Raw genomic sequence first — 13,443 nt, forward strand, 5'->3', positions numbered from 1 at the left:
TTCTCTCGTGTGGCTCAATTGTCCGACGCATAGCCACAACTCGACCTTCTGCATCAACCAACCAAGTAGGATGCATACTATAAATGACAAACCTTACCCGATCGGGTTCACCAAAATTGAGCTTCAGTCAATGAGTTTTCAGTGATCGAAGCTTCTGACATTCTCTCATTCGAACTTAACATCCTTTTGAAGTAACTTCGTCATTGGTGTGGCTATCATCGGAAACCTTTGACAAATCGTCGGTAATAACCGGCGAGCCCTAGAAAGCTCCGGACTTCGGTAACACTTCTCAGGCTTCTAGTAAGTATGACTGAAATTTTGCTTGGGTCAACTCGAATACCCGATGCGGACACCACATGACCCAAGAAGCTAACCTCTCTTAACCAGAACTCACACTTACTGAACTTAGCATATAACTGCTTATCCCGCAAAATTTGCAACACTTGCCTCAGATGCTCAGCATGTTCGGTCTCATCTCTTGAATAGACCAAGATGTCATCAATAAACACAACTACGAACCGATCCAAATACGGCCTGAAGATCCGATTCATCAAATCCATAAACACCGCAGGGCATTAGTGAGCCCAAACGGCATCACTAAGAACTCGTAGTGACCATATCTCGTCCTGAAGGCAGTTTTGGGTATGTCCGATTCTCGAATTCGCAACTGATAATAGCCCGATCTCAGATCTATTTTGAGAACATTGAGGCTCCCTTCAGTTGGTCGAACAAATCATCAATACGCGGTAACGGATACTTATTCTTTATCGTCACTTTATTCAGTTGACGATAGTCAATGCACAACCTCATGGTTCCGTCCTTCTTTTTCACGAACAATACTGGTGCACCCCAAGGTGAGAAACTCGGTCGAGCGAAACCTCTATCCGTCAATTCTTGCAACTGAGCTTTCAACTCTTTTAACTCGGTTAGTGCCATACGATACGGAGCGATCGAAATGGCGTAGTTCCAGTACAAGCTCAATACCAAACTCTACCTCCCGAACAGGTGGCAAACCCGGTAACTCTTCAGGAAAAACATCCGGGTATTCACAAACCACCGGCACCGATTCGGGTTTCTTTTCTAACTCCTTGTCATCAAGTACATACGCGAGGTACGTTTCGCACCCTTTCCTTACATATTTCTGGGCCAACATTGCTGATATTACAGCTGGCAACCCCCTTAAGTCCGCAGACTCAACTCGGATTATTTCGTTATTTGCGCACCTCTAATCGATAGTCTTGCTTTTGCAATTCACAACCGCATCATGCGCGGTTAACCAATCCAAACCAAAAATAACATCAAACTCGTCGAACAGCAAAAGCATCAAATCGGCCAGAAAACAGGATTCTCGGATTATTAGAGGGCATCTCTTACACACTTTATCAACAAGTACGCATTGACCCAAAGGGTTTGATACTCGAATTACGAGCTCAGTAGACTCGACAGGTAGAGTCTTACTGGTGCAAGTTCGCATACATATGAATGAGTAGAACCAGGTCAATCAATGCAATCACATTAGTATCAAAGAGAGTGAAGTACAGTGCTGACGTCGGGGAGGATGCCTCCTCGTGCGCGAATGGCATATGCTCTAGCAGGAATACGGTCTCGGCTCGATCGGCCGTATCAGAGGCCCCCCTCTGACTACCACCCCTGCCTCCTAAAATTCTCGGTGGTCTACCTCTAGATGTCACTCCACTAGGTCTTGCACCTTGAATCTTATTCTTCTCATCCAGCTCCGTGCAATCTCTAATGAAGTGGTCCTTCGAACCGCATCCGTAACAGACCCTGCTAGTAGACTTGCCCCAACATTCACCTAGGTGTCGTCTTCCACATTGGGGACATTCAGGTTTCTCGTGACGATTATTGCCCACACTAGCTACCGAAGTAGCTCGGGAGCCCATCGATGGTCTTGCCCTGATGGAAATTCCCGCAGTCGCCCTCGACTTCTTAATGTCCTCCCTGAACTTCTTTACAGCTGAGAACGGAGCTTTACCCGTCGATCTCTTACGATAATCCCTAGCTTCAAATTCAGCCTTCCTCTTCTCCTTTCCAAGTTCTTCCGCCTTGCAGGCTCGTTCGACTAGTGTTACGAATTCTTTTATTTCCAAAATACCCATTAGTAGCTTTAAATCTTCATTCAATCCTTCCTCGAATCTTTTGCACATAGCAACCTCGTCAGCTACACACTCCCGGGCATACCTACTGAGTCTTACGAATTCATGTTCGTATTCAGATACAGTCATACGGCCTTACTTGAGTTCCAAGAACTCCTTACGTTTCTGATCAATGAACCGTTGGCTAATAAATTTCTTCCGGAATTCCATTTGAAAGAAGTCCCAAGTTACTCGCTCGTTCGGGACTATGGAAATCAAGGTCCTCCACCAATAGTAGGCTGAGTCTCGCAACAAAGATACAGCACATTTTAGACATTCGTCGGGTGTGCATGACAATTCATCGAACACCCGAATGGTGTTATCTAGCCAGAACTCGGCCCTTTCGGCATCATCAGTTACTATGGCCTTGAACTCCTCGGCCCCACGCTTCCTAATCAAGTCTACAGGTGGCTTACTCAGCCTCACAGGATCAGCGACTGATGGCATTACAGGCTCTTGGGGTGGATTATTCAAATTCGGGAATTGTTGGACAGCCGGGTTGGTTCGGGCATATTGCGCGACCCACTCATTCATCATGGTAAAGAAGGCTTGTTTAGCCCCCTCACCTTGATTATTCGCAGATGACTGAGGTTCAACAGGCGGCGTCCCTTGTGCAGGAGCAGCCGCTACGCTCTCAACGTCATCCGCTAGGGTTCTTTCTTCACCGGGGTCCATTTACTAATCAAAACAAAAACATTTCAACCGTCGGAAGTCATCACACATTTAAACATTAACATTCGGCATGTATAGCTAGACTCATACGCGCTATGGTAGTCCTAGAACCGACTAAACCATAGCTCTGATACCAATAAAATGTAACACCCCGAACCCGAAACCGACACCGGAGTCGAACACGAGGTGTTAACTGACTTTAACCCCTTATAAAATTTATTTTCCAGACACTGCCCAATCTGTGTACTAGTCGTTTTAAAAATCATATCTTGAGTTTCGTAACTCGGAAATCAGTTTCGTAATTTTTCCCAGAAACTAGACTCATGTGCCCATCTATGTATTTTTTTCTAGAATTTTTGGTTGGGCCAATTAGTACAGTTTATTAGTCAAAATCTCCCAAGTTGCAGGGGTCGACTACACTGACCTTTGCCCATTACGACTTGAATATCTCCCTGCACGGGGCTTCAATACTGATGCCGTTTGTTTCTATGAAAACTAGACTCAGAGAGGAATCTGTACATATATGGTACGACCCCTAATTATCTCTGGTTAATTTGTAATGAATTTCCAAAGTCGGAGCAGGGAATCCAGAAACCGTTCTGGCCCTGTCCCACAAAAATCTGATTATCTCCTAATATACTGCCCATATGATCTTTTCGTTACTTCCTCATGAAAACAGACTCATCGAGCTTCGCTTACATAATTTATTCATCAATTAATTCCACTCCTACTATTTTTTAGTGATTTTTCAATCTCATGACACTGCTGCTGCCAGCATCTGTTACGAAAGTAACTAGGTTCATTTCATGCCTACCCTTGATCCAACTCAATCGAACATTCGTGCCATTTTCGCATGGCTTAAAGTTTACATGCCAAAGTTCAAACACAACGTAATAGCTTATACATGCCAAAATGTTCTTCTAAGCCAACTAAGAAGAAAGTACCAAAACTTGCTATCCGGTGTGATGACTTCGATGACGGCCCGACCACGCAAAAATAGATGAGTCCAAGCAACCTATAATGGGTGACAAGGAAACACCGAGTGAGTTTATAACTCAGTAAGTCATAAGCTATGCACTACCATCCATCAATAACATTATCACAAGAGAAAACAAAATGGAACGAGGCTAATTACTCCATCCATTCCGAACCATACCATAGTTCCTCCAACCTATCAATTCAATTTCATATCAATTCATGCATTCACATTCCATATACTCATCAATAGGACATTGAAGCATTTTCATAAATCAATTTATTTTCGTTACAATCAAACGACTAAACGGCCTTTCACCCATCCTACGATAAATTTTATGTACGTGACTTCAAGTATATTTGTCACATAGGTTCAAACTTACCGAGCTCAACACCAAGTATAAGCATAGCACCTATTAGCCATGTACTCAAGACACTTACCCGATCCGCTGTCCGCGATCGACTCAATAGTGTCGCACACATAGTGTCCATAATGATTCACGAATGTATATTGAGTCCGCACACTCAGTGCTATATAATCAACTCGCACACTTAGTGCTACGTAATCAAATCGCACACTTAGTGCTACATAGTCAAACTCGCACACTTAGTGCCGCATGGTCAGTTCGCACACTTAGTGCATCATATTCATTTCGCACACTTAGTGCAACATAGTCAAATCGCACACTTAGTGCTGTACAATTTAATCCCGCGCACTTAGCGCCAATCTCATGGTCATAAATGGTTATCCCGCACGTTTAGTGCCGAGATCAACAACTCAGTACATCTTACCTCTTTTCTTTCTTTCAACAATTTCATCATCACATACGTACATGCACATATATATATATGTATATTTATTCATTCCATTCAGCATCAATACATAAACATTATGACCATTGAAATAATACCAACTACATGCTTAATGACTTACCTCGTGTTGGGTAAGACGGTTCCAACTCGACTACTCGATAACCCTTTTCTTTGCCTTTGCTCGATTCACCTCCTTTAACTCCTTAGTCTAGCAAACCACCATAGCCGATTTTCTCAAGCTCTTCCCCTTCCTTTCTTTCCTCTATTCGGCCAAAGGTGTTCAAGAATGAACACACATTTTTTTTTTTGTTTTCTTTCCTCAACTCACGGCAACAAGGGGGGGGTATGGATGAGACCATTTTTTTTCATCACCCTTCCTTTTCATTGTTTAATTCCTTTCTTTAATTTATTTTAATTATCATGCTTAATATTTTATTTTTCCTTACCATACATCACTAACACAACATGTTGGTGACATGTTTCCACCCATAGCATGGCCGGCCACTACATATTAGGGAGGGGGAATTTGACATGCAAGTCCCCTTTTTCTTCCACATGCACTAATAGGTCCTCATGCATTGACCTATCACATTTTAAAATTTTCTCATACAAGTCCTATTGACTAAATTCACATGCAATCGACTAAATCGAAGCTTGAAATTTTCACACATTCATGATTACATATTCTAGATAATAAACATCACATTCAAACCTTTCGGTGACTCGGTTTAGCGGTCCCGAAACCACTTCCCGACTAGGGTCAATTTTGGGCTGTCACACCAGGACCTTTAGCGGCGCTTTTCCCACAAACACCGCTAAAGACCAGGACCTTTAGCGACGCTTTTCCCACAAACGTCGCTAAAAACCTGGACCTTTAGCAGCGCTTTTCCAACAAACGCCGCTAAAGACCAAGACCTTTAACGCTCTTTTCCCACAAACACCGCTAAAGACCAGGACCTTTAGCGGCACTTTCCCCAAAAACGCAGCTAAAGACCAGGACCTTTAGCAGCGCTTTCTCCAAAAACGCCACTCCATTATTTGGATTTGCTCCATTCCTATCCTAAATTATTATAAAAATGCCAATCCTTTTACTTGCTTAAACAAATCCTTTAGAACTGTTATCAGTACATACATCACTCCATTCTTTTGTTAAAGATTGCAACAACAGCAAAATTGAGATTCCACCAATTAAGAAATGTATAATTTAATTTGAAGACGTATTAAAATGGAAATTCATGAACAAGAAGATAAATGTTTTTCACTATATCTCATGTAGCAAGTCAAATTGCCTTTGATTACATAACATTCCTTTCAATTTTTTTTAAAAAAAATTGAAACTAGTTCATATCAACTTGCTCAAGTTGTATGTATAAATTGCAGATCAACACCTTATTTGAACTTACAATTCTAGGAAAGCATAAAATGTAGTTCCATGAGCATGCATTTAAAGTAGCAAAAAAATATTACTGATTACAGTGACAGTCTAAGCTCCAAATCTAGCTCTTGTGTGTCACTTGATTCTAAATTTTGACTGCTCGATCCCAATGAGTTGCTGAGATGTTTCTTGCTTCTTGAGTGTGAATCCTATAAGAATGTAAGGAACTAAAACAAGTTAAATTTTAAAACACAATCATCACATAGCACATAGCACATAAACTAAAAAAAAGAAGGGACTTGTGTGCAGCAACCTCAACATGTAGGTTTAAAAGTTGTGGTCATGTTTGGTTGTGCAAAATGTTGGGTGTCTAAGAAGCCACTGTTTGGCTGGGAATCACCATATCTGATGTTTTCCCTTTGATCGTATTCTCCAACCCCCATCTGTAATAATATATAATTGTAGTACTTGATTTCATTAATATAGTTATTGATGCATAAAGAAATGGGGGAGGTGACAATGGAAAGTAGCACTTTAACACTTCAATTTACAGCGATAAAACATCTCAATTTGCAGCAACTAAACACTTCAATTTGCAGCACTTAAACATATCAATTATCAACATTTATACACCTCATTTACAGCGATAAAACATCTCAATTTCCAGCAACTAAACACTTCAATTTGCAACACTTAAACACTTCAATTTACAGCATTTAAACACTTAAATTTGCAGCACTTAAACATATCAATTAACAACATTTATACACCTCAATTACAACGATAAAACATCTCAATTTCCTACAACTAAATACTTCAATTTGCAGCACTTAAACACTTCAATTTACAACATTTAGACACTTAAATTTGCAGCACTTAAACATATCAATTAACAACATTTATACACCTCAATTACAGCGATAAAACATCTCAATTTCTAGTAACTAAATACTTCAATTTGCAGCACTTAAACACTTTAATTTACAACACTATCAAACTTCGGCATCAACTGACATTGTCCCAACATCCAAAACAAACTTAAAGAAGTATATAATTATCATGTAAAAGAAAATATTCATCAAAGTATCTACCTCTCTCAACTCCTACCCTTAACAAAATTTTGACGTGGGATGGTGGAGTGACCTATTTTGATAGTTGGAGAATTTACTAAAATGATTAATTATATAAGGATAATTATTTATAGTAAAATTTAATAATTTTATAATTCTACATTTGAGTAAAGAGTGATTTAATAAAAAGTACATAAAAAAGCAGCAGAATCTATCAATAATTAAAACTTTTATTCTCTTTATTTGGCACAATACAATATAAAAAGAATATATAAATATATGAATGTAGAGGCATATATAAAAAGCATATATAAATATATGTATGTCATAGAAACTATATTCATTTATGTAGAGGCAAGTCTTTAATATATAACTATGGAATCATCAAGAAATGCTTCTCTTTTCTTGGAAAAAAAATAAGTATCAAACTTCCAGAAGTTAGATAATTGCTTACTTGGGACCACCGAAACCCATATTCTTTCCCAAAGCTCCATTATACTTCACCACAACAAGTTTATCCAAAAGCTGCTTAGATTCAGTAATATCTGCTTCAAGACAGAAAGAATCCAAACAAATTATACAAGCTAGACTCTAATGTACTGTTATATTTTTCTTAATGCTATATTTGGAATATAATAAATTCACAAGTACAAGAATAATGAGAAAATATTACCACAAGACATAGGTGCTAAGTTATCATAAGGAACAACAAGCACTTCATCACTTGCACTGCCTTCGCTCTCACTTGTGCTCTCTACTTGGTCCCTTTAATCAAATATCGGATTTCAAGTAAACTAGACAATTAGAAATAGTTCCAATAACAAAACAAAGAACAGAAGAAACAATGCAACGGCAAACCATGAAAACTCAACTCGTATAAAATAGACAAACTTCAGAGCAAGAATTTGAGACAGAGACTACAAAACCCAACTTGTTGTTGTCTTCAATGATCCAAGATACTTGACAATGTTTTTATGATTCAAATTCTACAAATAATTCAAATAAGATACCAAAACCCAACTTGTTACCATCAGCAAGGAGACCAGCAGCAGTAACTAACTACCATGAATTTTAAACTAAAATATAAGATTTGTTACCGGCAGATAACAAAGGAAAAGAGTCATCCGGTGATAGGAGTACTATCAGAAAAGAAAAATATCTCTACTTACAAAGAAGTGAATGAGGTTAGATTTACTAAACTGGATGGTATTGGACCTTCAAAAGAGTTCCCTTGAAATCTCCTATATAAACATTAGGGAGTCTTTCTTACACAGCTCATAGTTCTTTAAGTTTAGCAAATGTTGAGGGGATCTCACCACTTAATGCACAACTGTTAATGTATCTGCCAAATTCATAAACCAATTGTTTTTATAATTTCAAGGGTGACTTGTAAAGACAATCATGTACAGCCCCTACAAAGAAGTAAAGAAAGTTAGAACTTACAATTCTCCAAGTTCATATAGAGGAAGTGCAACGGAAATTTACTAATGAAAATAAATATGTTACTTTATTTTAGCATCAAAAAAGAAATAGTTTTTCATTTAGTAAATGGTTGGCCGGCCAAGATTTCTCATCCCCTCTTATCCTCTCTTATCTCTAATCCCTCATCAAAGCTTTTCCTATATGATAATAAAAGTAGGTATATGTACATACATCATGAAGTGAACCTTCATATTCAACATGGGACTTAACATCATAACCTTTTCATTTTTAAATGCCATAAATTTAGGTTTATTATTAAATATTTATTATTTAATAAATTAACAATTGGGTATCCATAAAAAAAATTGAAGTAAGAGTTAAAAGAAAAAAAAAAAGAGTACCTACCTGTCCAGCGTGAAAAGAAGTCGTGGGCAAGTACAAACAAGGCAAAAGAAGTTTATCACCAAAATCTGAAACTACCCTTTTGCTCAACACCTTCCATATCGCTTGCTTCAACATCTTACAGACAACACCCCCTGAAAACCAGAAACAAATTGTATAAAGAAGCATTATATCGAACAGTTGAAGTGCATTGTTAAGACTAGAGCATAAAGAAAGAAAAATGAGTCTTGCACGATATGTGAGAAAAAAAATGACAACTAAGAGGCGTTTTTGGTAGAATAAATGAAAGGGAGATGAAGACGAAGAGAAGCAAGAGAGGTAAACCTGGTATAGATGGCAAATACAAAACTGGGAACAAACTTACGAGAGCTGGAGAATCAAGTTCCACCGTAAATAACTTTTCTTCGATACGAAGGAATATGAATAACTTCCTTGGAAGTAGATTTGTTACCATGAATTTTAAGCAATAACTTGTTACCAGCAGCAATGAGACCAGCAGTAACTTGCATCGTCGATTTCTAGCTTCTTCTGGCATCGTCGATTTCTAGCTAAATATAAGAGAAAAAACAATAATAAAAAGAAAGGGGATCTGAGTAAATAATACCCAAAATTAGAAAATAAAGAGGAAAAATGGAACAGAAATAAAAGCGATAGGGATCTGAGTAATGAACACAACAAGATGAAATGCACACACAAATAAACTAACAAAATAATAATATTAAGTCTCATATATTTTCCAGGGAAACAAACGGTAGAACTCGTAAGTAGATTGGAGAGGTTTTGTGCTGAATCGTCTTTGGTACCTCCATTTTCCTCTTCTTTTTTTCATTTTGTTTGCAAAGTTAGGGGTTTTAGGGGGAAATTTGGGAAAAATCAGCGCCAAATTTTTTTCCACGAAAAATGAATTTTGTGGCGTTTTTACAAAAAAATGTCATTATTGCTTATCTATTACGGCGTTTTTAAACACTGCAAGAATTATTTTATTTTAAATAATATGACGTCGTTTTGCTCTGTTAAAAAAATTTATTTTATCTACTAAAAATTATTAGTTAAGTGATTATTTATTTATCAATTTTTTTAAATCTAATATTTAAATATATCGAATGTTTTAGATTAAATATTTTTAAATATAAAAGTATTAATTTATTATATAAAATTTCATCATTTAACAAATCTGAAGTAAACCTTAAATCCTAAACCATTTAATTTAGTTTTTAAATCAATTGAACTCCTACGAAAATACACTCAATGTAGTTTTTAAACTCGAAAAATCTGTACATCTTTGAAATATTTTGTACATCAGTGTCGCTACAATACGAGGGAGAAGATCGCAGTAAATGAATCAGTCAACAATGGGATCATCTTTCGAATTTTATCTTGCTTTTCTGTTCTTACCTTAAGCTGCTTATATAAACCAAACATTCCACAATTTAAATACTTCACCCTACATATCGAAAAGATAAATCACATGCGAAACAAAAAACTTATCACTGACCAAACATAAAACCCTCTAAACCAAAAAGAATTTGAATTTTAAACACAACCTATGATGCAATTTTGCTCAATCTATCATTTTCTCATATTATATACGACATACAATGTATTGTATTAGGGTTATAAAATAAAAGGATTTTTTTTACAATTTTATTTATTATGATAAGAAAATGATATTAGTTTAGTTCGGTAGCATGTGGGTCTTCAAAACCTATCGTCCAAGGTTCAAATCCTATAAAGTATGATTCAGCTCTTGTTAAATTAAAAATTATATCAAAACAATAATTCGAATTTGACCTCTTTAGATTAAATTATAAAATTATTAAATTAAAATTAAATGAGTCAATAAAAACAAGAGATGTTATTCAATAAAAAAAAGTATGTTATTCAATAAAAAAAAGTATGCTAAGTAATTAAAGGTCTAATTGATCACCACGTCTGTATTATAAATATAGGGTTACGAATAATTCAAAGATAGTTGAATTTTGTTAAAATAGGGTTTTTGAATAGGGTACGAGTTCTATTATGGAAATTTAAGAAAGGGGTTAATGACTTCGCTAAATGAGGTTGTCTTTCTTATTTAGGGTTTAAAAAAACTAAAAGAAGAGTATGGTACTTGGATTTGGATGGCCAGTGCAGTGCGATTAGTTCACTTTTATCTAATTTTATCGTCATTGTTGTTTTTATACTAAACACAAGTAAACACAATGTCTATCCAAACTATACCTAAATCAACATGATGGGAAAAAATACTATAGTAAAAGGAATAAAATAATTTATTATTAAAATAATGTTGATTCAACATTTATTACTGAAATAATATGTTTTTTATAGTAAAAAGAATTAGTTTGATGGAAGCGCAAATCAAAATTGGGTGTGTGGATTTGGATCTAAACTAGCATAAGAAAATGTTAGCTGATGAGGAAAATGATCCAACTTGTATTAAATCCACATGTGTAATTGATGCAGCATATCTTTCCTGCAAAATCCAAAACCAATCTTAAACCAGTAACTCTTACAAGAATCTCCCATAGGTTTTCTTTTATCTTCTAATTCTCCGGGAATCCACAATATTGGCTCTAAGTTTCGTGGCAGCACATGGTGGAAGGAAAATATATTCATACATGCGTAATTGATACACCATACAGCTCATTGGGGAATGGATTCTCAAAAGGTGTTAAATCCATCATCTCTCTTTCTATAATAATTTGTTAGGTAAAATCTCCATCAATCTTTAATCTCCCCATATTAATGAAACTAAATAAAAACCATCCACATAAATTTAAAGATGTTCCTTTTTATGTACGAAAATTTTTAATCAAACAAAGTTTAAGACTTTTTTTTCATTTTTAAGCCATTTATATTGAAAACAAAAGAAGAATTCTTAACAAATGTTTAAATGTTAATGTTTTGGACATCTTTTAAACTCATTTCCGCTCATTTTGGTATGGAGGATCAATTTGGGATTAGCGGTGCTTTCTTTAGCGGCGATTTTGAAAAAGCGCCGCTAAAGACCCGAGTATTAGCGGCGCTTTTGTAAAAGCGTTGCTAAAGACCCAAGCATTAGCGGCTCTTTTTTAGAAGCGCCGCTGAAGACCAGAGCATTAGCGGCGTTTTGAGAAAAGCGCCGCTAAAGACCCGAGCATTAGCGGCGCTTTTTCAAAAACGCCGCTAAAGCCTCGAAAGGTCAAAAAAATATGCCGTTGGGCTTAGGTTTTTTGAGGCGTTTTTCTAATGCTCATTTTTTGCGGCGCTTTCTTGGAAACGCCGCTAATGCTCGATCTTTAGCGGTGTTTTACGTAAAGCGCCGCTAATGCTCAATTTTTAAAAGACGCCACTAGAATGCCGCTAAAAACCTATTTTGGTGTAGTGTGGGCTTCAATTCTTTTCGATGAATTTAGATAGCCAAGTGTTTCTTTTGCTATAAAACCATACAAATTTTAAATAAAAGTTTTTCAGGATTTCGAAATGTTGGATCCTAACTCACTGGATATCACATTTTGCTACCTCGAATTAAGAATTTCTAAGAAAATAAAGACAATATTCGGTATTTGGAATTTTGAGAAATTCTGCCCTAACTTACTGGGTTCCGATTTTTTTCATTGGACCTAAATAACTGAATATCCTTCTTGTGACAGCCCAAAGTTGACCCTAGTCGGGAAGTGGTTTTGGGACCGCTAAACCGAGTCACCGAAATGTTTGAATGTGATACTTATTTTCTAGAATATGTAATTATGAATGTGTGAAAATTTCAAGCTTCGATTTGGTTGATTGCATGTGAATTTAGTCAATAGGACTTATGTGAGAAAATTCTAAAATGTGATAGGTCAATGTGTGAGGACCTATTAGTGCATGTGGACAAAGGGGGGACTTGCATGTCAAATTCCCCCCTACTAGTAGTGGCCGGCCATGACAAGCATGGTAGACCAAGTTTGATGGCCAAGACATGTCATAGACATGCCTTGTTGGTGCATCATGGGTGGAAAAAAATAAAATAATGGGCATGGAAATTAAATAATGAAAAGGAGTATGGTGAATACAAAAAAAAAAGAAAAATGTGTGTAGTTGTTTTCTTTCCCCCCCCTTTTGCCGTGAGCTAAAGAAAAGAAAGGAGGAAAATTTTGTTCATCCTTTTCTCACCTTCATTTAGCCGAAACTAGAAAAAAAAACAAAGAAAAAAAAATTACTCATCCTTTGGTTCATCCTTGGCCAAAAATTTTAAGGAGGAAAGAAGAAGAAAGGTGAAGAGATTCGGCCATGCATGTAACTAGGCTAAGGTATGTTGATGATGTTCCATGAGATGCATGCATGTTTTAGTTGTTAGCTTGAGTTCTACCTAGCCCATGGTCTAAATCTTGCTATGTGATGGAAATGACATTTGACCATGGATGCATCATTCTTGGTTGATGTTTGATGTGGTGGTGATGAGGCAAGAGGATGAGTTAAAATTCGGCCTAGGTGGAGGCTGTGTTAATGCCATTGCATGCTAAATATGAAGTTTGTTAATGATGCATGTGATGATGACTTGATGATTCTTGAACCTCCTTTTTAGCATTTTTGTGTGAGC

At 36.7% G+C, this 13,443-nt stretch overlaps 1 long non-coding RNA gene across 24 annotated transcripts; it reads right to left on the reverse strand.

The window, feature by feature from the left end:
- Nucleotides 1-5,851: 5,851 nt before the first annotated feature.
- LOC107922541 (uncharacterized) lies at nt 5,852-9,809 on the reverse strand. Of its 24 annotated transcripts, none has more exons than XR_005909115.1 (8): nt 9,207-9,768; nt 8,886-9,016; nt 8,259-8,470; nt 7,931-8,044; nt 7,732-7,823; nt 7,513-7,603; nt 6,302-6,431; nt 5,852-6,197 (listed from the first exon to the last, which is right to left on the reverse strand). It is a non-coding gene; the product is annotated as an uncharacterized lncRNA (long non-coding RNA). The 24 variants fall into 24 exon arrangements; XR_005909122.1 differs by lacking the exon at nt 7,931-8,044 and having other exon boundaries at nt 9,207-9,251; nt 9,334-9,765; XR_001691321.2 differs by having other exon boundaries at nt 7,732-8,044; nt 8,228-8,470; nt 8,886-9,251; nt 9,334-9,772.
- Between the last annotated feature and the right edge of the window lie 3,634 nt (nt 9,810-13,443).

The sequence above is a fragment of the Gossypium hirsutum genome, chromosome D01, assembly GCF_007990345.1.
Source record: "Gossypium hirsutum isolate 1008001.06 chromosome D01, Gossypium_hirsutum_v2.1, whole genome shotgun sequence".
Classification (NCBI taxonomy): Eukaryota; Viridiplantae; Streptophyta; class Magnoliopsida; order Malvales; family Malvaceae; genus Gossypium; species Gossypium hirsutum.